Below are 18,169 nucleotides of genomic sequence, written 5' to 3'. Positions count from 1 at the left end.
CGTTCTATTCCATTGGTCTATATATCTGTTCTGGTACCAGTATCATGCTGTTTTGGTTATTGTGGCCTTGCAGTAAAGTTTGAAGTCAGGTAGCGTGATGCCTCCAGCTTTGTTCTTCTTGCCCAGGATTGTCTTGGCTATGCAGGCTCTGTTTTGATTCCATATGAAGTTGAAAGTAGTTTTTTTCCAATTCTGTGAGGAAAGTCAGTGGTAGCTTGATGACGATAGCATTGAATATAAATTACTTTGGGCAGTATGGCCATTTTAGTTTAATTAGATCTCATTTGTCAATTTTGGCTTTTGTTGCCATTGCTTTTGATGTTTTAGACATGAAACATCATGCCTTTGCCCATGCCTACGTCCTGAATGGTATTGCCCAGGTTTTCTTCTAGGATTTTTATGCTCCTAGGTCTTACGTTTAAGTCTTTGATCCATCTTGAGTTAATTTTTGTATAAGGTGTAAAGAAGGGATCCAGTTTCAGTTTTCTGCATATGGCTAGCCAGTTTTCCCAACGTCATTTATTAAAGAGGGAATGTTTTCCCCATTGCTTGTGTCAGGTTTGTCAAAGATCAAATGGTGGTAGATGTGTGGTGTTATTTCTAAGGGAGGCCTCCGTTCTATTCCATTGGTCTATATATCTGTTCTGGTACCAGTATCATGCTGTTTTGGTTATTGTGGCCTTGTAGTAAAGTTTGAAGTCAGGTAGCGTGATGCCTCCAGCTTTGTTCTTCTTGCCCAGGATTGTCTTGGCTATGCAGGCTCTGTTTTGATTCCATATGAAGTTGAAAGTAGTTTTTTTCCAATTCTGTGAGGAAAGTCAGTGGTAGCTTGATGACGATAGCATTGAATATAAATTACTTTGGGCAGTATGGCCATTTTCACGGTATTGATTCTTCCTATCCATGAGCATGGAATTTTTTTCCATTTGTTTGTGTCCTCTCTTATTTCCTTGAGCAGTGGTTCGTAGTTCTCCTTGAAGAGCCTCCAGACCACTTCTATGAAATCTTGGGAAAACTGCGGTCACAAGCATTCGATTCTATAAAAGAGATAAGGGAGAATGGCAGTTCCTCAAAAAATTAAACATAGAATTACAATATAATCCAGCAATCCCACTTCTTGGTATATACCCAAAAGAACTGCAGTCAGGGACATGACCAGATATTTGTACACCCATTTTCATAGCAGCATTATTCTCAATAGCCAAAATGTGGAAGCAACCCAAGTGTCCATTGACAGATGAATAGATACACAAAATGTAGTATATAAATACAATGGAGTATTATTCAGCCTTAAAAAGGAATGGCATTCTGACACATGCTACAACATTAAAAAACCTTGAAGTCATACTAAGTGAAATAAGGCAGTCACAAAGACAAACGTTATATAATTTCACTTATATGAGGTATTTAGAGTAGTCACATTCATACAGACAGGGAGTAGAACAGTGGTTGCCAGGGGCTGGAAGGAGGGGGGAATATGGAGCTATGGTACAGTGGGGACAGAGTTTCAGTTTTGCAAGATGAAAAGAGTTCTGGAGATGGATGGTGGTGGTGCCTGCAGAACAATGTTAATGTACTCAATAGAACTGAACTGTACACTTAAAAATGGTTAAAATAGTAAATTTTATGTTATGTATATTTTACTACAGTAAAATAAGATATTGGAAGAAACCCAATGTTCCCTCCTATCAGATGGGCAATGGAGATACCAAGACTGCTGTTTGGCCTCTCCAGTCTGAATTGGAGCTTGATGAAAAATGTGTAGGCTATGATCCATTATAGTAAACAAACTTGAAAACTCCTCTGGGCCAACACTGGTGGGGAATTTTATTTGAGTAGCAGATGACGTCCCCAGGGTATGTTCCACCTGCAACACTTTGTAATCCTGGACAAACTGTAAATGTAGGACATGGACAGGAATCACAGCTCCAGGGACCTTTTGAAGATTTACAGATGGACTTCATACAACTCCCTGCATCACAACACATTTAATCTCCTGAATTCCCTTGCTCTAAGGCAACAGCTCTTGCTATGACTTTTAAGAAAATTAGAATTTATACTTCCTATCTGGAGAATCTCTACTTACTCATTTTACTGAAATTATAATTAAGAAACTTTGTAAGGTGTTTCCTGTTAGCCAAAAATTATACTATCACTACCAACTTGTATCCTCACTCTGCTATTTCTGTTTTCTCTCCTTGTTCTCCCCATTTCCTGCTCCCTTTCTCCTATGCCGTTACTCAATACCCCAAATCTTTCTCATTTTCTTGCTCAGGCTTGTGAAGCTAATGTCACCTATTGGCTCTGCTCACCTTTTCCTGACAATTGTATTTTACAACTCCTCCATTTCCTACCCTGGAAGAAATCTCTCCACCAGAACTGCTGCCATTTGAGGCACATTCCCATACAAACTGGACCTCTGACAACTCTCCAAAATGAACACACCCTACCCAGGATACGCACCAAAGGAGATGAACTTGTTTTTATCCAAAGGAAGTATTTGTTTGTAATCATAAATTTGTGGGCCTAAGCTACTGCAAAGGAAACCGGCTAGGTTTTAGCCCAAATGAAGGTGGTGGGTATCTTGGGTTTAGCCCCAACACCAGCTGCACCCAGGAAAGCTACATGACAAATTGTGACAATTGTTTCCCACCCCTCCCCCCCCAACCGGAGAATACCCAAGCGATTCATACTTTGTTGTGGGTTCACTGGCTTTTTAATTTTATTTTTTTTATTTTTTAACCAGCCAATTGAATAGTCATGTTATCTTATCCATCTCTTTCTCCCTTTCTGATTATACATTTGGATAGAGTTTTGACAACTTATCACCGTTTTAGAAGTAGAGTAAAACTCTCACCCCTGGACAGAACAGTCCATTGTCAGGAGTGAGAACATCCCTCTGTAAAACAGCCATTCTCTCCAGGAGATGAACAGGAACTGTCTGAAGAAGCTAAAAGACTTGGAATGATTTTAGATGTATTCTCCCCCAACAGGGACAGGTCTCAGTTTGCAGGCTTTTCTGGCCAAGCAGCTCTGTGGGTTACTGAAGAAGCTCAACCCAATGCCTGAGTTTTCCATGCTCTCATTCACGAAGCCAACCAAGTCACCAGTGATGTCACGAAAAATATTAACACAATCACTCAAGAAATACCAGAACTCCAGAGGCTGTTTTCCATCATCAGCTAGCATTAGCCCTCATCCCGGCAGATCTAGGAGATGGATGTACTTGTGCAGTTGTCAATGACGACTGCTGTACATATATCCCCCAACACCCTTCTGATGTCTTTTTGATGAATCGCCACCTAGTCCTGATCTCTGGGACCTCTGGGTTATCATTGAGTGGCTGAGAATATGACTTTTTCCCTTGAATTCCCAACAGGGATACAGTCCTGGGGATGCACTGCTTTTCCAAGAAATACTGATAATTTTTTTTTTTTATTCTCATAGGAATACTCCTCATGAAGTCTATCCAATCACATCTAGTTAAGACCAGCAGCATTCTCCTGTCCAAATGGATGATCCATGCTACGACTAAGAAACAGAAGACCAAACAACAAACTGCTCCTCAGATCTACTATGGAGGCCTTCTTGGCTTGATTCCTGAATATTATATATCTTTATAATTTTGTTTTCTCTCCAAAAAAGAATATGCTGGCAATGAAAGGAATTCATCTTGTCTAAGAGGAGAGACTGGAAAACTAATTTATTTTGAGTTAGGGTCTCACTCTGTCGCCCAGGCTGGAGTGCAGTGGTGCAATCTCGGCTCACTGCAACCTCTGCCTCCTGGGTTCAAGTGATTCTTGTGCCTCAGCCTCCCAAGTAGCTGGGACTACAGTCACGTGCCACCACACCTGGCCAATTTTTGTATTTGTAGTAGATATGGGGTTTCACCATGTTGGCCCAGCTGGTCTCAAACTCTTGACCTCAAGTGATCCTCCCACCTTGGCCTCCCAAAGTGCTGGGATTTGTTTTTAATTTTTAAAAATTAGCCAGGTATGGCTGGGCGTGGTGGCTCTCGCCTGTAATCCCAGCACTTTGGGAGGCTGAGGCAGGCGGATTATGAGGTTAGGTGATGGAGACTATCCTGGCCAATATGGTGAAAACCCATCTCTACTAAAAAAACAAAAAAATGAGCTAGGTGTGGTGGCATGCACCTGTAATCCCAGCTACTCGGGAGGCTGACGGAGTAGAATTGCTTGAACCTGGGAGGCAGAGGTTGCAGTGAGCCGAGATCTTGTCAATGCACTGCAGCCTGGTGACAGACCAAGACTCTGTCTCAAAAAAAAAAAAAAAAAAAAAAAGAAAAAAAGAAAAAAAAGCCAGGTATGATTCCAGCTACTTGGGAGGCTGAGGTGGGAGGAGCTCTTCAGCCCAGGAGATCGAGGCTGCAGTGAGCCATGATTGCACCACTGCACTCCAGCCTAGGTGATAGAGACCCTGTCTCAAAAAAAAAAAAAAAAAAAAGGCCAGATACCGTGGCTCATGCCTGTAATCCTAGCACTTTGGGAGGCCGAGGTGGGTGGACTGCCTGAGCTCAGGCATTTGAGACCAGCCTGGGCCACATGGTGAAACCCCGTCTCTACTAAAATACAAAAGATTAGCCGGGCGTGGGAGCGTGTGCCTGTAATCCCAGCTACTCGAGAGGTTGAGGCAGGAGAAATGCTTGAACCCAGGAGGCGGAGGTTGCAGTGAGCTGAGATCGCGCCACTGCACTCCAGCCTGGGTGACAGAGTGAGACTCTGTCTCAAAAAAAAAAAAAAAAAAAAAAAAAAAGAGGAAATCTGTCCCTTAAGTCATCATAGGGTTCACATTATACAAATATCTTTAGCATCACACACCTGAGCATTGATGTCTCTTTAAGTAGCAGTTTTCTCATCTGTTAGACAGGAATAATTATATTAACCAGTAACCAACTCCAGAGGTTTCTATGATCAATGAGACTAATAGTACACGTAAAGGACTCAGCATAGTACCCAACGCATAGTATATGCTCAATAAATCTTATCCACATGATTTGAAATAGATAAGAATACAGTCTCTGGAATCATAATTTTAGGGAGAATAAAGACTTTCTTTACATCTTTTTTCTTTTTTTTTTCGAGATAAGGTCTCACTCTGTTGCCCAAGCTGGAGTGCCATGGTGTGATCACAGCTCACTGTAGCCTCAAACTACTGGGTTCAAGCAATCCTCCCACTTCAGCCTCTTGAGTAGCTGGAACCACACCTGGCTAATTAAAAAAAATTTTTTGTAGAGACGGGGTCCCTACATCTTTAAAATACAAACAAAGGGCATCTGTGCCAAAATAATACAACCTAAGATGCCACTGGGAAACAAATATAGGACAAACTGTGTTTTGCTATTTGGAAAAGATATTGAAAAACTCACTAAATTGAAAAAACGGATTCAAATTTCTATCGAGTTTGGTTTTCAGTGATGCTGCAGTCTATGCACTTATATACCTATTATTATTATTATTTTTTGAGACAGAGTCTCTGTCGCCCAGGCTGGAGTGCAGTGGTGCGATCTCAGCTCACTGCAACCTCTGCCACCCGAGTTCAAGCGATTCTCCTGCCTCAGCCTCCCAAGTAGCTGGGATTACAGGTGCCTGCCACAGCGCCCAGCTAATTATTTGTAGTTTTAGTTGAGACGGGGTTTCACCATCTTGGCCAGGCTGGTCTTGAACTCCTGACCATGTGGTCCACCTGCTTCGGCCTCCCAAAGTGCTAGGATTACAGGCGTGAGCCACCGTGCTCGGCCCTTATATAACTATTTAGTTAAGACACAGGCTAATCTATTTAATGAGGCAGCAAAAATATACTAGCTTTAACAAAAGATAGAAGTTTATCTTCAAAGAGTCTTTTGATTAAGCCAAAGGCCAGTACAGTAACTTGACAGTGCTGGAGACCTAAGCAGAGTGATTACTTGGTAGTGGCTGCTACTCCTATGGATGGCTGTACTTACTCATTTTCATAACTTCATTTCTCTCCAGTCTTCCTTCATGTGTGGGTGACTGAGCACAGAGGAAATCTTAGAAATCACGTAGACCAGTGGATTTCAAAGTTTTTGTTAAAGTAAAAGCATGTTTCTTAAAAAAAAAAAATCCAATGCATAAAAGAAAAAAGAGGAGCTGTTTTGCTGGGAACAGGGGCACTCTCACCACACCCCTCCCTGGATGCTGCTGCAGGCCCAGAGAAGCAAAGTGACTCAAATAGGTAAGGCTGGCAGGGCAGGAACTATTAATAGAAAGGAAGTTCTCTTGAGGCCTGGCCCAGGGCCCTGCATGAGGCCCTGTGAGAGGAAGGTAATATTAGTGAAGAACTGCTTGTCCAAATCAAATCGCAGCTTTATGGTAAAGAAGCTGTCTGCATAAATTAACTCTGATTTGTGTACAGTAGTGTTTACAGTGAGCCCCCTCCCGCTTTTTGGAAAGAAGTATGTGATTTTTTTCAGTTATGTGAGGCATGCCTAAAGTAGCTTCAGAAGTATTAGCTAGACACGGAGAAAGACCACTGCAGTCAGATGAGCCTTGGCTCGCATATGGTGCTTCCAGTCAAGTGATGGTGTCCCTGACTCCAATGACACGTTGGGAATTAGGCCCCTAAGTTCATATTTAATGTATTTTTCTTTATGCCCCCAGTACGTCATTACATGACTGTATCAATGCAGCAAGCTAGGCTGACTGCAGCTGCTTACCACTTGGCCAGATAACCTTAGCATGCCATCCAGAATCTCAGTTCTATGAATTGACTTGATTTAGGGCAGTGTCCTGTGGAAGACAGCCAATATATTGAAAGCTAATTAAAATACAGAATAAAAGATCCATCTCTATCAAGGCAATTCTAGGCTACAACTTACTCAATTAAGCTTCAGTGAGATTATTATTTTTGGAGACGGAGTCTCACTCCGTTGCCCAGGCAGGAGTGCAGTAGTGTGATCTTGGCTCACGGCAACCTCCACCTCCTGGGTTCAAGTGATTCTCCTGCCTCAGCCTCCCGAGTAGCTGGGATTATAGGTGCGCACCTCCATGCCAAGCTAATTTTGTATTTTTAGTAGAGATGGGTTTTCAACATGTTAGGCTGGTCTCAAACTCTCGACCTCAGGTGATCTGCCCGCCTCAGCCTCCCAAAGTGCTGGGATTACAGGCCTGAGCCCCTGCGCTGGCCGGTTTCAGTGAGATTTTCATGGAATTAAGGAGAGTGTTTTACATGCAAAGCCCTGAATTCTTTCCTGAATATCATAAACAAGTAAAATTACCTTCTGTAAGTGAATTGACCTGACCGATGCAAGACAATTAGACATTTAAGAAATGTTAATGACAAAGGCAAATGCTCACTACAAAGTGTGAAACGAAAAAATCATGTAGAAAATCGGTGCTATATTATAATGCAGGGCTATGGAAAGATTGACTCTACATGTATAAGGAAAACTGATGGGAAATGTAAATGTAAGTTTAATTCACAATGTTTATTAGGCACCCAGTAAGTTCTAAGTAGTCTTCCAGATGCTGAGGACAAAAGACTGGAACACACATATACCACAGCTCCTGCCCTCGTAACACGGTGACAGCTGTCTTTGGGTATTGAGTTAATGAATTGTGCACTCGAGTTTTACAGGAGCTTTCAACATTCCAGAAAACGTTTGCATTATTATTTAAATTAAAACCATGAAAGTTACAAAAAGAATTTTTCAAAAATGTGAAACCGAGTTTAAAAAGGATGTTGAAGTCGCGACACAAGTAGGAATCTCAGTATGTGGAAAATGCACATTTATGGATGAAAAACCCTCTAAGGAAATATCACAAAGCATAATGAATGGTCACCCTTGTGTGATGCGACAGTGGCTAATATCCGTTTTCTTTATTCTGCATTATCTCGCCTCCCAGTGTTCTCCAGTAAGGCTGAACGCCGTCCCTAATGAAAGAATACATTGATGGGCCGGTCGCGGTGGCTCACGCCTGTAACTCCAGCACTGTGGGAGGCTGAGGTGGGTGGATCACCTGAGGTCAGGAGTTCAAAACCGGCCTGGCCAACATGGTGAAACCTCATCTGTACTAAAAATACAAAAATTAGCCGGATGTGGTGGCACATGCCTGTAATTCCAGCTACTGAAGAGGCTGAGGCAGGAGAATGACTTGAACCCAGGAGGCGGAGGTTGCAGTGAGCCTCGCCAACACTGCACCCCAACCTGGGGTCTCAAAAAAAAAACCAAACAAAAACCAAACATTGATGAAGGTCCACCAGGCGCCACGACGGCGTAGGGGAAAAGAAGGACGAAACCATTCAGCACAGCAGAATGAGGGTTGCTAAAGGAAGCGGGCAGCCTCGCGGGAGACAGGCCGATTTGAAAAGCAAAAGGGCTTTGTCCACAAGCTCTGAGTTTTAGCGAGGGGTCCCCGAGAAGGCAGCATCTCAGCCTCCTGGATCCACAGGCGCAGACCCCAGGAAAGGCGCGGGGGGGGGGGGGGGGGAAGCCTCTTCTCTCGAAAAAGGTTCGGCAGCCTCTTTTCGCTCACGAAGGGCGGGGCGGGAGGCGAGCAGGGCTGCTCCATGGCGCACCATTGCCACCTGCCGGCCGCAGAAACCGAACGCCACCAACTGCAGAGGAAATTCCATCTTCTCCTCTGCCTGTCGGCCTCGAGCCTGGCTGGGGCAGGCAAGCGGAAGGAGAACGACGACCCAAGAAGGGTCGCAACTGCTCGGACGAATAGGGAAGAGGGACCCACCCCTGCACAAAAGCCTCCCCTAACCCCGCCCTCGCAATCACAGCAACCGCGCAGGAGGTTCCTGCGGCGCCGGAACCCCCTCCCAGTCACGCCCTCGCAACCATAGCAACTGCACTGGCAGTTCCTGCGGCGCCCAACAAGCCCCACGAATCCCGCCCCCGCAACCATAGCAGCCGAACAGGAAGTCCTCGCGACGTCGGTAACCCCCACTTGTCACGCCCTCGCAACCACAGCAACCGCGCAGAAAATTCCTGTAGCGCCCGAAAACGCAACCCGTGGGGCGTTGCTGGCGTCAGATTGATGGGCTCTGAGCCTGCACATCGGAGCCCGGGGAGGTCGGCTCCAGTCTTCTTCACGGGATTCGCCGCAGGCTGCCTTCCCTGCTGTTGGGAGATGACGGTTGATGGACGTGACTGCCCCAGTAGCGCCACATTCGAGATCTGTGTCAATCCCTGGGCCATTCTCCTCCAACCAAGCCAGGCTTTTATTTTTTTTTTTTGAGAGGGAGTCTCGCTCTATCGCCCAGGCTGGTGTGCAGTGGCGCGATCTCGGCTCACTGCAACCTCCGCCTCCCGGGTTCAAGCAATTCTCTTGCCTCAGTCTCATGCGTAGCTGGGACTACAGGCGCCCGCCACCACGCCCGGTTTTTGTTTTTAGTAGAGGCGGGGTTTCACCATATTGGCCAGGCTGGTCTGAAACTCCTGACCTTGTGATCCTCCCGCCTCGGCCTCCCAAAGTGCCCAAGCCAGCCTTTGCACACACTTCCCACGTGACACACCCCCTGTACCCCCGCAGCCCTTACTCCACCGATCCTCCCTAGCCATCTCAGCGACCCCAGGGGCTGACCAGGCCACTGCCAGAACCTATCCGTCCTCAGGGGTCTCCTCCTGCCCACCTTCATGCCCTTGTCCTCAGGAGAGACTGCGCCCCTCCATGATGTGCAGTAAAGGATGGGCGCCCTGCCTCACAGGAGCTGAGCACTGATGAGAAAATCCTTAACGCCTTACGAATTCCTGTACCTTTCTCCATGACCAAGAGAGATTGCTTCTCACTTTCACTGTCATCCTCCCTCTAATGCTAACATACTCCCCAAGTATGCTAGGAACCCTCTTCCATTTCAGTGGCTTATCCTAAGGATTCACTGAGAAAACAGAAGCAACCCACTGGCAACTCTTAAGAGCTTCCCAAGCCCGCTCTACCCGTGCCTGCCCTGGCATTCTCTGCCGCCCCTGAGCATACAGTGCTCCTAACAAGCCAGCCCTCACCTCAGCTCAGGATGCCATACCTCCCACCTTCTCAGGGGCTTTGCTCCTGCAGTGATCCCTCCTCTCTTCGAAGTCATCAACTGCCCCCTCTACGTTGGAGCACTCTACAAGCAAAGGAGGAAAAACCCACCCTCTCCCCACATGTCCTTCAGCAGCTGCTGGCACAGCATGTGCTGCCCTTCAACAAAAACCGCCTGGAGTTCAGAGGCCACGGCCTCCTCAACTCCCATCAATAGGGCCTTTGTCCCTAATCTGTATTTTGGGGTGGCTGAGGTGGAAGGATCTCTTGAAACCAGGATTTTGAGGCTGCAGTGAGCTATGATCGTGCCACTATAGTCCAGCCTTGGTGACAGAGCGAGATGGTGTCTCGAAAATAAAAAGAAAAAAGAGAAACAAGAGGGAAAAATCTCCCCTTCTTCTTATAAGAAAGAAGCAGTAAACCTTTGGCTTACTGCTTTTTCCCTAGGTGTCCTTTCCTGGCTCTGGACACATTTTTTGAATCCAAGCTCCGTGGCTCAGGCCCTTGGAAACATATTCTACTGTTGTTCTGAAAAAGGACAAATTCCCAACTGTGTGACCTTCTTGACCTGGATATAATAGGGCAAGCCTGAGGTGAACATGAAAGACAAGCCAAAGAACGTGTCCTGTTCTGGTCACAGGGGCGGTAGGAGGTCCCCAGAGGCAGTGACAGAGTCAGACATCTCAGAGGAGGAAGGTGTGACAAGGGAGTGGAGTGAAGCTTCGAGTAAAAGAGGGTTTTACCTCATGCAAATTTGGGGCTCATTTTGCAGAATGGCCCAGTAGCCTCTTCGGGCAGAGGGATGTCTGGAGTTCAGGAATTTCACTTTGTAGAGCTGATCTGGGTTCCTGCTGTTTTGGGAGACCTCAGCGCTCGACATTCTCTGACAGGGGAATGTGGAACTGGCTGATTCAAAACCCGGCGGTGTTACCATGAAGCAAGCATAAGCCAGATAGGAGCTAGGAGACCCTGCAGCTGAGGCTGTGGAGTGGACAGCACTGGCCAAGGGTCAAGGAGAGGATGAGGCCCAGACTCAGAAGGGTCTGCAGATGCCAGCACAGGTGGGCTGAGGTCAAGTCAGCCAAGGAGCACAAGGTCCTGATCAAGATGAGAGAGACAAAAATGCAAGCTACACCAGCCTCACACATGGATGAGCAGGGCAGCATCGCCAGCAGGACTTGGGGACAAGAGTGAGCCCTCCCTCGAAAACGACCGAAGACACTGCAGTCAACATCCAGTGTCAAAGGCCCCTTCCCACATCACCATGGAGACTCAAAAGCCATATATGCCCCTTCCCCATCTTGGACAGGAGTAGGGAGGTGGGGTGGCAATCCAAGAGACTGATCATTTTTCACCAAAACAGATTGAGCATTTATACAAATGGACCGGTGACATGACAGCATCAGATGACACCAGATTAGATGAAAATCTAGTGGGTTTGTTTCCCCTTACTATCCAGTCCAGAGGGTGGACAAGCAAGATAAACGTCACATCAGTCAGAGAGAATAAATCAGCCAATGTGCTTGTGGGGTGTGAGGGACTTGAGTGAGTTCGTGCTCTCTGCATACCATTCCCTCCGACTCCTCCTCTGCACACCGTCTTATCAGTCCACAGTAGCAAGGGAATGGGATGTACTTGTCTTCCATACTGTAACCCAGGACAATTTTAACCCCTCATAAGCAGACTCCCTAAACAGGACACAGGAAGAGCAGAGAATCTGACAGACACACAGAATAGAGAAGCTGTCGTTCCCCTCCCCATGCAAGGCCAGGCTCTACTATCCTTTATTAGGACAGACCCCATTTCCCAGGGCCTGGGCCATGGAGCTTGGAGTCAAAAACTCTCCAGAGCCAGGAAAGGACGCCTAGAGGAAAAGCAGTAAGCCAAAGATTCTTATAAAAAGAAGAGTTTTTTTTCCCCCCTTCTTTTCTTTCTTTCTCTTTTGTCTTCTTTTCTGTCACCTAGGATGGAGTATAGTAGCACGACAGTAGCTCACTGAAGCTTCAAACTCCTGGACTCAAGAGATCCTCCCACCTCAACCACCCCAGTAGCTGCGAGTACAACCTTGCACGACCATAGCCGGCTAATGTGTTTATTCTTTGTAGAGATGAGGTCTCATTATGTTGCCCAGGCTGGTCTCAAACTGCTGGGCTCAAGCATCCTCCAGCCTCAGCCTCCCAAATGATTGGGATTACAGGTGTGCACCAGTGTGCATGGCTGCCACCTCTTCTTTAATCATCTGGGATGATATTAACTCCCCATAAACAGACCCTCCCCAGAGTACAGAAAGAGGAGAAAACCAGACAGACACATACAGTGGAACAGCCAATGAGTGTCACCGAGGTGAGCAGGACCTCCTTGGGGGCCATCACTGACATCCCCAGCCATGCCGGCTCCAGTGTTCTTTATTAAGATAGACCCCACTTCCCAGGGCCTGAGCCCTGGAGGGTGGAGTGAAAAAATGTTTCTGCAGCCAGAGAATGACGTCTGGAGGAGATGGAGCAAGTCAAAATTTCTTATTAAAAGAAGGAGGGCTTTTTTCCTTCTTATTTCTTTCAAATGTACATGATGCCAGTTTCCTCCCCAGAGTTGACAGGTACAGGGGAGAATTTCAGTGGCTCCTGACAGACCAAGAATTGTCTCCTATCGTTGTATCCTGGTAGAAACTCATTCTCCAAGGCGGAACCTCCTGAGTTTTCACAGACGCCACGCACCCTCGTGCACTGGCACGGCCCTTTCGGCAGGTCTCGCTTCTCCACCCCGGGGTGAGTCAGCTGTCTTGGGCCCCTTTGAGTGTTTTCATTTAATAACAGAACTCGGTTACTAATAGAAGCAGCCACCACAGTTAGGCAGCAAAAACAAAATCAGTAATAACACTCTTACTTCACATGGAGCTGTAATATTTACAAAACATTTATATACGCATTGCCTGATTCGGTTCTTTTTGTTTTTTTGAGATAAGGTCTTGCTCTGTCACCCAGGCTGGAGTGCAGTGGTGCAAACATAGATCACTACAGCCTTGAACTCCTCGGCTCAAGCCATCCTCCCACCTCAGCCTCTCAAGTACCTGGAACTCCGAGGCCACGCCACCACTTCCAGATCCTGATTGGGCTCTTGACGCTAAGAAAATCGTGAGTTCTACAGCACTTCTTCTTCACGCCCCAGCAGCGCTCTGAGGCCGAAGAGTCTGGCAAATGCACACCAGGAACCAGACCCAGAGAGGCTCCCAGGGCCCTTGTGTCTCATCCTGGGATCTCTAAAGGGGTCAATTTGGAGGAAGGGCTTGCTTCTCCTCTTGTCACATTCACGCCCCATGTGGTCCCCTTTTCTTATAGGGGGTACCACCCTGGTAGACACCCGGAGACCCCCCCCACCACCCAAAGAGAGTTTAGGGAGCAATGACGGGTGTCCTTGACAAAGATCTTCAGTTCTCGATGGCACCTAGGCTGTGGCCAGGTAGCGATGGCTGGAATCTTTCTTGGATTGCACACTGCTCCTTCACTGGGGAACATACCCCACCATTATTTATGGCGGCCTGGTACAGGTAGCTCGCTGCGAGATACCTAAACCTCCAGACTCGGGGCTCTCCTTGCGTTTGCAAAAAATCCCGGAACACGGGGCCCCTCGCAGTTCCCATGGAGAACTCCCAGGGGAGTTCTGTTGTGTCACCCTGTGGCTAAGTCTCTCTGATCCTCCCTGGAAGGGCCCAAAAGCACAGCCTCCTCACCACGAGGCGTAACACTTTGAAGCCACTCTCACGATAGGGCTTAGGTTTACAGAGGCTGGAAATCCATCCTAGCCAGGGCCACAGACACAAACAACGTCTTCTGGCTTCTGATGGCTCCTCATGCTGCTATGGTCCCAAGCAAAGAAACCTCCTCACACCAGGCATTTGGTGTGAATCTCCAGACCAAGTGCCCCCATGTACCCAGCCCCTTCCATCACCCCAACTCCAAGCCCCATAGGTCCACCACTCTCATCCCAAGACTGCTCTGTGTTCCCCCAGCGGGACTCCTCCTCCCTCTGATGCCACCTTCCACATATTCCCAACGCCTGCCCGCCCGATTGCACACTCTACCGACTTAAGTACTCTTACAATCTCTGTGGACACCATCCATTTAGGCCGTTTTCATGGAAGATGAGGTATCTCACGGGACATACCACCATGGGTCACGGCGGTAAGAAAGAGGAGGAAGGAGAGTGGTGGTGGAAGCCTTCCTGCAACCCCACCGCTGCTTTGAAACCGCTGCTCCTCTATCCTCAACTTCAGAGAAACACCACGAGGCTCATATACCTCTGTCTGCCCGGGCCATCTGTTACCGGGCCTCGAGACTCTTGTCACGGATTTCTGGCACCTGCACCTCACGACTTTCCTCTCACGTGTTTGGGAAGGAGAAGATAGCACACCCTGGCAAGTCCTCAGCCCTCTGCTTCTCCTAGCCCGGGTCACTGAATCTTTTCAAGCCAAGCTTCTTGAACCCGTCGACCACAGCAGCAGAGTTACTGGTTACCTCTTCCTGCTTCCTCCTCAGTGAGCCCCACAGCCATGCAACGTTCCCCAGCTGAAATCTCCAACTAGTTCTGCAATGCTAAATCAAAGCACCCAGTGCTGTCCTGGCCACAGTTCACGTTCCTTTTTCCAATACACTCTGCTTCTCAGATTCTGTGAAGCCACCCCTGGCTTTCCTCCTACCCCGAGGCCATTACTTCTGAGTCTCCTCGTTGGTCCTTTTACTTCGAGCATCTCAAAAATGTTATTTCCTGGCTTGCGACCTTTGCCCTGGACACTCCTCATTCTGTAGGTGACCCTGGGTGCCCACGTGGCCACCCAGACTTGGTTCCGTCCTTCTCCGCTTGTGTGCTGATGGATTCCTGCATCACGAACTCCACCAGGAAAACCCCAGCTGAGCCCCAGAGCCCCCACAGGGCATGGTTTAAGGAGCATGTCCACTCAGATATCCCACAAGCCCAACAAATCAGCGGGTGAACCCCCAACTGTGTCCCGTGTCTCACGGGTTGGCACCACCATCCACTCGGTTCCTGAACCCCAGAACCTAGGAATAATGCCAGGTTGGCTGAGGATCACCCTGTGACTCTGCTGCAAGGCTCTGGAAAAAGCCAACCAGGACCTCCACATTGCCACAGATGAGCAAAGAGTCTCCCATGAAGGCTTCTTATTGGCAGAGACTCTCTACAGGCATCCGAGCGGAGGCCCAGGCCCGGGCTTGGGTGGCCCCCACAGGGAAGGCCAAAGAGCAGACCCAGGCCCTGTAAGGTATCTCAGAGACCGAAATGCTCATTTCCTCTGAGAACTCAACAGATAACCTCCAAATCCCTAAATCGAGACACAGCAGTAGGAGCCCATCATTTAGAGACACAGAGGTGAATATTCAGAAGAAATAGCTGAAGAAAAAAACCAGAAGTTTGTGGAGGTGGGTCTCCACGGGTGCACATGAAACAAGGGACTGCTGAATTGTATTTTTCATCGTACAGTTCCTAGTCCTATATGGCCCTTTAAGCAGAAGGATTCATCTGATATCACTAATTATAATAAAATGTGAAAATGCATCTCAACACACTTAATAAGTAAGCCTGGGAGCTGATTCATCCACATCAGCTAATACAAATCTGAGCCATCTCCAGATTCAAGGAATGATTGTACAACGTCTCGTGAACGTATCTATGCAGTGTTTTACTCACCTTGAAAATAACTACCATATGATCTAGTAATCTCACTCTGGGTATTTATAGTCCAGATACTCCCCCATGTTCTTTGCAGCACTATTCATAATAACCAGGATATAAAAACAACCTAAGTGGTCATTGATGGATGAATAAAGAAAATGTGGTATATACATACAATGGAATATTATTCAGCCTTAAAAAGAAGGAAATTCTGACATTTGTGACAACGTGGATGGACCTTGAGAACATTATGCTAAGTGAATATGCCAGACACATACTGTGCGACCTCACTTATATGTGGAATCTAAAATAATTAAACTTATATAAACAGAGAGTAGAATGGTGGTTGCCAGGGGCTGGTTGGGGCAGGGAGTGGAGGGTTGATGGTCAAAGTTGCAAAGTTTCAGTTAGGCAAGATAAAGAAGTTTTAGAGATCTACTATATAGCATAATGCCTACAGCTAAAAACACTACTGTATACTTCAAATTTACTAAAAGAGTAGATCTTTGGCTAAGTGTTCTTATCACACACACACATAATAATAACAATAATAATAATAATAAAGAGGATGTGTGGAAAGTTAAAAAAAAAATAACTCGAGCATAGGAGACCCTCACCAGAAACAACAATATATTTCATTGGCAAATGCAGCATGTTAACATGAAAATTTTGATTTCAGGACTATAGAGGAAAGCGAGCACAGTGTCAGCTGTAAAACAAGCACTCAAGCTACTTTGAATGTTTTTGACCTTTCCTTAGCCCGGGAAATCTATTAGCCCTAGAAACTGCCAGCATAGCAGGGAACAAAGACGTCCTGCTTTCCCTTTGACGAGGGACCTTGTGTTTCAGATATGCTTTACTTCCTATGAGGATGGTTCCGTTTCTGCAGCTGCCACCTCGGCTTTCGTAAGAGGAGTTACAAAATGATACTCACGCTGGGGCCACATTCCACACCCGCTAAGTCAGACTCTCTGGGGATTGGGCCCGGCATCCGCTCGTGGACAAATGCTCCACGAGAGACCTGATGCACAGCTGACGTTGAGAGACATAAGCTCACCTGCCCTTCACCTGCCCTGTTTTTTTTCATATAACCTTGGACTCCATAGCCTTGTTTGTAGTTAATGAATTGGAAAAAAATGTAGGGGTTGCCTCGCCTCCAAGAGCATCTTTTCACATATTTATTCTACAGCCACGTCAGAGCAATTTCAAGGACTTAGGAGGGTGGTGATGCCACAGCTTTCCCTTTCTGACCTGATACTCGGCAGGCCCAGGAGAGGGAGAAAGAAGAGCCTTGCAGGTGGAAAGGGGTCGAGAGTTCTGTTGTCTTGGTAACCGTGCTGCCACTCATCCCATTGGGGTGCTCAGCTCCGGCAGGGGCCCTGTGGGTGAGACACCACCCCTCCCCACTCTGGCTGTCTTCCTGTGCTCAGAGGTTGAAGCTAAGGGCTGAGGTTGGTTACCAGGGAAACTGAAGCCAGGTCCTTGAGATTGGTGAACAGAAAAACCGGCAGTGGAATTCAGGATGTAGCATGGATTATGGGAGCCTGCCCACAGACAGAGGATTGACAGTCACTAGTGCACGCACCCACAGGCTGCCTGCGCAGGAACCAGGAACGTGCGTACACCGTACACAGACACACACGTAGACGTGCACTCACCAGCACTGCCTCTGCCCAGGTGTGCACAGTCTATCTGGCTGGAGCATCAGGTGCACGTGGAGGAGCCAGGCGACCAGGCAGGACATGTAGGCAGGACGTGGAATAGGAAAAGAAAGGGGATATTGCTTACTGTTGTAGAAAAAATGACTGCATACCCTTTCCTCCACGACTTACGGTCACGTTTGCACTACATGTTTTAAATGGTTTTACTAAGGTTTAATTTGCTTGCCACAAACTTTCACGTACCTAAAGGGAATAATACGGAGAGATTAAGCAAATGTACACAGTTTTGCAGCCCTCACCACCATCCAGTTTCAGAATACTTCCATCACCCCAGAAAGATCCCTGGTACCCACTAGCAGCAGTCAATCCCCATTACTTTACCTCCAGGCCCGCCCAGGCAACCAGTAAGCTCCTTTCTCTCTCTGTAGAGCTGCCTCTCTGGGCATTTCCTATAAACTGACTTGTGCAGTAAGTGGTCTTCTGTGTCTGACATTTGTCAGTTAGCATGTCTTGGAGGCACAAACACGCTGTAGCGTGCATCAGTAGCGTGTTCCTTGTCATGGCTCAGTAACGTTCGGCTGTATGGATATACCACTTCTTTATCCCTTTACTGACTGGTAGACATTTGGCTTGTTTCCACTCTGGGGCCTTCCTGCAAAATGCTGCAGTGAACATCTGAGCACATATCTTTGTGCAGACATGGTTTCATCAGATACTGTCAAATATTTTTCTCTGTCTATGAAGATGATGATATAGTTCCTGTCCTCTATTATATTAACAGGGTGGATTACCTTAACTGAAATTTGAATGCATTCC

General features: G+C 47.1%; 2 long non-coding RNA genes across 2 annotated transcripts in view; one reads left to right on the top strand and one right to left on the bottom strand.

Annotated features, from left to right (window-relative positions):
• The window catches only part of LOC141409435 (uncharacterized), a 19,116-nt gene extending 15,435 nt beyond the window's left edge, over positions 1 to 3,681 (top strand). Inside the window, exon 2 of the long non-coding RNA XR_012430188.1 lies at positions 3,448 to 3,681. This is a non-coding gene — a long non-coding RNA (uncharacterized lncRNA). The remainder of the gene's footprint in view (positions 1 to 3,447) is intronic.
• On the bottom strand, positions 263 to 18,169 carry LOC135969270 (uncharacterized). Its single transcript, XR_012430187.1, has 2 exons — positions 17,351 to 18,169; positions 263 to 1,037 (listed from the first exon to the last, which is right to left on the bottom strand). It is a non-coding gene; the product is annotated as an uncharacterized lncRNA (long non-coding RNA).

The sequence above is a fragment of the Macaca fascicularis genome, chromosome X (genome assembly GCF_037993035.2).
Source record: "Macaca fascicularis isolate 582-1 chromosome X, T2T-MFA8v1.1".
In the NCBI taxonomy this organism is placed as follows: Eukaryota; Metazoa; Chordata; class Mammalia; order Primates; family Cercopithecidae; genus Macaca; species Macaca fascicularis.
Note: the sequence above shows the minus strand (reverse complement) of the source record. Positions and strands in the feature narration are given on the sequence as shown.